The following is an 8,253-nucleotide window of genomic DNA, read 5'->3' on the forward strand; positions in this document are numbered from 1 at the left end:
AAGAAACAGTTTTAGCTGGATTAACTGTTTTGGGATTGCCAAAGGAATACGAATTCATGTCGAGAAGCTTGCGTTTGGAAGTGGATTTAACGATGACGAAGATAAAAGCAAAATTAACCGAAGAAGAAAGACGAATAGGATTCTCGCCAACAGACAACCATTCTCTGGAAGATAACATCAAAGCTCTTACAGTTCAAACTGGAAACACGAGAAGTAGAGGAAGACCAAGAGATCGATCTAACGCCACTTGTCGAAAAACTGTAACTGGCGATCGAATCAATGCTGGGCGTAGCACTGCCACAAGGAAAGAAACTGAATCGTTCAGAGACAGAAACGGAGATCAAAGAAGTAACGTCAACCGAAGATGCTACCTGTGCTTGAATTTTGGACACATAGCAAGGGACTGTCCAGGTGAAAGTGGAAATGAGAAGAGGCCTACGATGGAAACAAGTCATAATCATATGGCAGCAATAGCAATGACTAATCAAGAAGAAAGACAGTCATGTATAAGGCAAACTGCTCTACTAGCTGCCAGACAGTCACAAAATTTCAAACGGAATTTGGGTCATGGACAGCGGAGCTACCGAACATATGACGTCCGATAAAGGCAAATTCATTACTTTTGAACCTACTCAAACTAAAGTCGGAATAGCAGGAGGTGGATTTTTACTGGCCGAGGGTAGAGGAAATGTACAAATCCAATTTAGTGAAGAATGTGGAGGATGGACTTTCACGCTTATGGATTCCATCTACGTGCCAACGCTGGAAGGAAGTTTACTATCGACTTCGCGGATGACAAACAAGAATCTGGAAATATTTCTCCAAGAAAAGGCGGAAATACGGAAAAATGGAAACCTAGTAGCAAAAGGTTTGAAGCAGGGTAAACTGTACTATTTCCATGAAGAAAAGACAGTAAGGACGAACGCGCCCGACACTGCAAAAGAAACAGTATTATTGAAGGCAAACAACGGTATGTCGAAAACTGAAGAACTATGGAATCGAAGATTGGGAACCTACATATAGCTGCTGTAAAGCAAATGCCTCGACCAGATGGTCCAAAGATAACCATTGAAGAAGACATAGTTAGTAACAATTGTGAAACTTGTATGATGGGCAAACTGAAGACGAAACCGTTCCCTTCCAAAAGTTTCACAAGAGCTAAAGAACCGTTAAGTCTCATACATTCGGATGTGGTAGGACCAATCGACATTACGTCGAAAGGAGGAAGTCGATACTTTGTTACCTTCATAGATGACTATTCAAGGTATACAGAGGTATACATGATGCAGAGAAAAAGCGAAGTAAAAGAAAAGTTTGAGCTTTATCGCAAAAGACTAGAAAACCAAATTGGAACAAGTATCAAAGCAATCCGAAGTGACAACGGAGGAGAGTACACAAGCCGTTCATTTAAAGAACTATTGGAGCAGCATGGCATAGAAAGACAGTTCACGATTCCAGGAACGCCACAACAAAACGGCGTTGCCGAGCGCGCCAACCAAACACTTTTGGATACAGGGCCGTCGCCAGGGTCAAACTTTAGGTAGGGCCGCGGTAGGGCACATTTTCGGACGAATGCACCTTATTATCGATGCGTGTGCCAAGTCTTAACGCAAGATTTTTAACTGAAAAGTCTGGTTCAAGATGATGCATATTAGAAAATAACTTAGAAGTTCCTACTGTGAAGAACATGACGCATCATTTTGCCTCAGATTGTTCAATTAAAATCGTGCTATAAGCCATGGTATACTCATCGGGAATAGGGGGATTAGTATTAAAAATCGGTTCTATACGCGCCGAGGATTGAGAGGTATACTTACACGCAATGCCTCTAGCGGACTGAATTGAAAACTCTTGGCGAGAAGTTCGCAAATGGTAGATTTTCAGTTTAAAAATGGGGAGCGCTACAATTATGAAATACGTCTCGTTTTTAGCATTACAAGGTTTACAAAATTATTTTAGGGATTCCACTCGTCGAAAAGTCTAAAATCTAATAAAAACTAAACACATTAATAAAATCTGTCATTGTAGACAAAGACTGGAAAGTGTAAAAGATAAGGTTTGAAAATGAACTGCCTGAAGTAACAGATATTAAAATTTTCACTTTTGAAGACATCATTATAAAACATCAATTATTTTAAAAAATTCTTATCTTACTTTTTTCACCAAAATTACTTGGGGAAAGTATTTTAAAAAGGAACATGCGCGTTATTTTAAAAATACTACGGCTTTACATTTTATTTTTTATCAAAAATTTAAAATTAGGTAGAAAATTGACCCTATAACGTGAGAAAATCGTTGAGAGCTTACAAAATATAAACCGTATTAAAACTTTACAAAACGTATTCTTAAATTGTAAAGCTTTCAAAGTATTAAATATTAACGTGCTGTACGTGTTGCTCTCAAAGATCACGATCAATCTACAGATCTTTTCGACACTAATAACTAAATCACAAAGAAAAGGCCTATATTATTTTCCGCTTCGCAATATTTTCAATTTTAAAATATAAAAATTTAAACTCTTCAAGAGAAATCTTTTCAGATATCCAAGCATTTGAATCTCCTAGAATCAAATGTTAGTTGAAAGTAAAACCAGTACCAAGCTAGTATCCCTTAAACCCTTTGAATCTCCTAGAATCAAATGTTAGTTGAAAGTAAAACCAGTACCAAGCTAGTATCCCTTAAACCCTTCTAGGTGACAAGTACTATTGAGGACAAAATACTTGGTAAATATTGCTGAAAAATATTTTGGGAAAATGAAATTTTTGTGAAAAAAGTAAGATAAGAATTTTTTAAAATAATTGATGTTTTATAATGATGTCTTCAAAAGTGAAAATTTTAATATCTGTTACTTCAGGCAGTTCTTTTCAAACCTTACCTTTTACACTTTCCAGTCTTTGTCTACAATGACAGATTTTATTAATATCTGTCACTTCAGTCTTCATATTAATTAAAATTCTTTAGAAAATATGGGAGAAAAAGTCCTAGGGCGTTGCGCGTCCATCGGTAATCTAGCTTAAATACCAGCCGTCGGTAATACGGCTAAATTACTAGTCGTCGGTAATGCGACTAAATTACCAGTCGTCGGTAATGCGGCTAAATACCAGTCGTCGGTAATCTAGCTTAATTACCAGTCGTCGGTAATCTAGCTTAATTACCAGTCGTCGGTAATCTAGCTTAATTACCAGTCGTCAGTAATCTAGCTTAATTACCGGTCGTCGGTAATCTAGCTTAATTACCGGTCGTCGTTAATCTAGCTTAATTACCGGTCGTCGGTAATCTAGCTTAATTACCGGTCGTCGGTAATCTAGCTTAATTACCAATCGTCGTTAATCTAGCTTAATTACCGGTCGTCGGTAATCTAGCTTAATTACCGGTCGTCGTTAATCTAGCTTAATTACCGGTCGTCAGTAATCTAGCTTAATTACCGGTTGTCGGTAATCTAGCTTAATTACCGGTCGTCGGTAATCTAGCTTAATTACCGGTCGTCGGTAATCTAGCTTAATTACCGGTGGTCGGTAATCTAGCTTAATTACCGGTCGTCGGTAATCTAGCTTAATTACCGGTCGTCGGTAATCTAGCTTAATTACCGGTCGTCGGTAATCTAGCTTAATTACCAATCGTCGGTAATCTAGCTTAATTACCAATCGTCGGTAATCTAGCTTAATTACCGGTCGTCGGTAATCTAGCTAAATTACCGGTCGTCGGTAATCTAGCTTAAATACCAATCGTCGGTAATCTAGCTTAATTACCAATCGTCGGTAATCTAGCCTAATTACCAGTCGTCGGTAATCTAGCTTAATTAACAGTCGTCGGTAATGTAGCTTAATTACCAGTCGTCGGTAATGTAGCTTAATTACCAGTCGTCGGTAATGTAGCTTAATTACCAGTCGTCGGTAATCTAGCTTAATTACCAGTCGTCGGTAATCTAGCTTAATTACCATTCGTCGGTAATCTAGCTTAATTACCATTCGTCGATAATCTAGCTTAATTACCAGCCGTCGGTAATCTAGCTTAATTACCAGCCGTCGGTAATCTAGCTTAATTACCAGCCGTCGGTAATCTAGCTTAATTACCAGTCGTCGGTAATGTAGCTTAATTACCAGTCGTCGGTAATCTAGCTTAATTACCAGTCGTCGGTAATCTAGCTTAATTACCAGTCGTCGGTAATCTGGTTTAATTACCAGTCGTCGGTAATCTAGTTTAATTACCAGTCGTCGGTAATCTAGTTTAATTACCCTTAATTGGTAATCTAGATTAATTACCCTTAATTGGTAATCTAGATTAATTACCCTTAATTGGTAATCTAGATTAATTACCCTTAATTGGTAATCTAGATTAATTACCCTTAATTGGTAATCTAGAATAATTACCCTTAATTGGTAATCTAGATTAATTACCCTTAATTGGTAATCTAGATTAATTACCCTTAATTGGTAATCTAGATTAATTACCCTTAATTGATAATCTAGATTAATTACCCTTAATTGGTAATTTAATTAGTAACCCTTAATTGGTAATTTAATTAGTAACCCTTAATTGGTAATTTAATTAGTAACCCTTAATTGGTAATTTAATTAGTAACCCTTAATTGGTAATTTAATTAGTAACCCTTAATTGGTAATTTAATTAGTAACCCTTAATTCGTAATCTAGTTTAATAACCTATAATTGGTAGTCTAGTTTAATTAACTCTAATTGATAATTTATTCTAAGAACGTTTAATTGGTAAACTACTTTAATTACTTAAATTCGTAATCTAGTTTATTTATCTTTAATTGGGAGTCTAGTTTAATTATCTTTTATTGGTTATCCAGAATAATTAGCAGGGAAAAGTTAAAATGTCCATTAAGCTAGTTTGAATTTGACTATATCCGCGACAATTTAGACCCGTGTGTTTTGATGGCGTCGCTGTAGCGGCCGCGTCAACGTCACTGCAGCAATATTAAAGCCGTCTTATCTCACTATCGATAGGCCATTCCAACCAAAAGGCATTAAGAAGGAACAATCGGATTATTATGAGGCAACTATACGTTAAAAAAGGCCAACATTGGTCTCGCTGACATTTCCTAATAAAACAGTGTATAAATGCTAAAATATCGCAGATTGGGGTAGTGTTTAAAATTTAAAATTAAACATACTTAAAATTAATTTTTCTCAAAAACCTTAAAAATGGTCCTAGAAAAAGGTTTAAATTTTGATATAAAACCGTTCCCAAACGTAACAAACGAATATTTCATTTCAAAAGGGTGGCGAAAAAATGGCCAAATTTGAAAAAAAACTCCATGTTATTTCTATGGGAAAATTTAACTTTTTCACCAAAAGGGCTGATTAATTTTATGGAAATGAAAACCACCCTTAGCAACTTTGTTTTTTATAAAATAAACTAATGAGTGGATCTTCTTGAAATTTTAAATACATATTGAGGGCCCGAATTGTAGTTCCGTGGAATTTTTTTAAAGCAGTTAATACAATACAAAAAAAGTTATATCCAATCAAAAAACCATCCTTATACATTAAAGTCAGTATGAGGTCTTATCTAAGAGAGCTACCGCTCTCCTAGAATTTTTAACGTAAAAGATATTTGTAAACCAAACGAAGTTAATACCGTAGCCTCTGGACAGTGTATCATGGAAACTTCTGCATGTTTATGATATTACCATCTATGTAATTGTTCAAATTAAATATGTTTATATTGTAAGTTAATTAAATTAACTTGCAAGTGCTTCCAGACAGACACATTTTTTAGGTTAACTGTACCTATATACATCTCGTAGGCGTTGTGTACATTTAATTTGGGTGTTGGGCTTAGATAACATAAAGTCTAGAAACTTACTTTTTCTCTTTATGCGCGTTAATTCATTCATTTCATTTAATGCAATGAATTCTACAACTTTGAAAATGGGTAAAATTTCACCCCTTCTGGGGAATTTCAGTAATAATTCTTACACAAGAACCCTATGGCTTCATTTAAAGACGCGGTCATTTTCCCACCAATTTGTTCTTCTGAAATCCGCTAGATGGCGATCGTGGCGGCTCGCTCGGCGCGTATACAAGAAATTTAAAAACTTTGTACTATTTATTAAAAATTTAGCTAGGGAAGAGGCAATGTCAACGAGGTCTTAAAACAAATTAATAGAAGGGTTTAACAACTATAAATTAAAATTACGCTAGTCATAATATTAACATGTAAAAGAAGAAAATAAATGACCAAAAATAAGTATGAAACCTGTTCATTGATTGTTTGATCTGGTTAAACATATATCTCTAATACGCGGTTTAAAAATTAAGCACTAGTGCGACTAACCGATTAACACTAAAAGACTAGTCACTCTATACATAACCTCCTGGATCACCTGACACCGGGACGCTGGCTGCCCGGGCTTTGGAAGCCAGTTCAAAGATATATTTCTTTGAGCGTGTATCTCAGACTATCACTTGAAAATTCAAAGCCGTCAGCTTTTACCACGACCGTCAATATGACGATGCAAGTTATCGCGCAGAGTTCTTTTCCTAAAAAATGTCTATGTTACCATAAGTAACATAATAACCATAAGTATGACAATTAGCCAAAACTAACTAGAAACCTATTTTCGAGCCTTTTACGTCATCATAAGTTCGCGCCCAGCACAGAGACCCCTAGCGGTGGAAATGAAGCGACTTCCGCCCCATATTGGAAATCCGGTTCAGAGGTTAAAAGAGACGCCATTGAGATTTGAGTCACTTTGCTAAGCCTTGGGTTGATAGTTGATTTCTAATTGTATTGAAAAAAGCAGCATGGAAGACAATTTAACTAGTGAAGAGAGTTTAGAAGTATTAAATACAATAAATATGGAAGTACCAAATATATTTGGTGACTCTAGTCCTGTGCTACAACTTCACTACAAAGTAGTAGAAGGTGGATTCGCTAGTCAAATCATGAAACGCATAAACAATGGGTATATTTCCATCTATAAAGAAAATTTGCCAAAGACAAATAGGAAAGGAGAGTTAGTTGACACAAAACTTGAAAGCTGCTCTACTGTATTTAAGTTTCATATATGGGTATTGAGAGAAATGAAGACTTTTGAAGATATTATTGCTGCTGTATCACCATTTGATAGAAACAACCTTCTTCTACTTCTACACGTCTATGCTGAAGAGGTGTTTAAATTCTGGTGTCAGAAGCGTAGAATATGTAGTTCGTCTTCCATTGGTGGTGAAGTATCAAAGAAAATGGTAAGCTTTTTAATTGTTTCAACTTCCGTTATTTATATAGGAAAGATGTGGTAAGATGAAAGTATGTTTACAGAATGATAGTTTGGAAGATGCATATAACAGGAGCCTTCTAACCATAGGAGGTGGCTGCATGGGCGAGGTGTGGAGGAAAAGTAAACGAAGGGCATTTTTTAGTAAAAAGCTAAGCCCCGGGCAAATAAAAGAGGCAAAAACACTTTATGATGCAGTCTTGAAGTTGCGACAAACTGCCGAGGAAAAAACACAAATAATATTCTCAGGAATAAAAGTGAGAGATAGAGGAGGTCTTTTCATCCCAAAAGAACACCTACTGGAATATCTCGCGATGTTAAATAAAGTTATTCGATTGGTTCTGTGTGATGCTGGAATCAAGAAACATGGCCAAAATATTCTACAGGTATGCATTTTAAGTTTTTCGACGGCTATTCCTGTGATTTCAATGTGAGTTTTTCCATGGATAGGCAGTGATGGATGTTGTGAAGGAAAATGAACCAAGTCTTACGCAAGTATTTCTCGAAGGAACGGAAGGCCTAGTTGTGGAAGAAGGAGCTAAAATTTTCATGCAAGAAATTCAAAGGAAGTTTGTTCATGCTCTAAGTAACGAATTTATAACAGGGTGGGATGAAAAAAACAAAGAACAACAAAAGCAGCAATCAAAAGGAGCTAACGGGCTACGGGATGAATTATACATAGTTTCAAAGAAATTAAAAGGAAATAACAGTATTAAAGTCATTCAGCCCAAGAAAAAGCGATCCCTCAAGAAAGATATTCATCTTAAAGGACCCTCAAAGTGTAAAGGGGTATGTCAAATTCAAAGAAATCATGTTAAACCTTGTGATATAAACAACAATAGTGATATAAACAGCAAAGGTGATATGAACAACAAAAGTGATAACCCAAATGTCCAATTATCTACTGAACATAACAAGGCAAACCAAATTGCAACAAAATCATCATTGGCCGGCCCTTCAACGTCCGCTGACATAAACAAACAAGTACAATCAATTGCCACCGAAGAATC

The sequence above is a fragment of the Phalangium opilio genome, unplaced genomic scaffold (genome assembly GCF_054372755.1).
Source record: "Phalangium opilio isolate 3A_F unplaced genomic scaffold, DU_Popi_V2 ptg000002l_1, whole genome shotgun sequence".
Lineage (NCBI taxonomy): Eukaryota > Metazoa > Arthropoda > Arachnida > Opiliones > Phalangiidae > Phalangium > Phalangium opilio.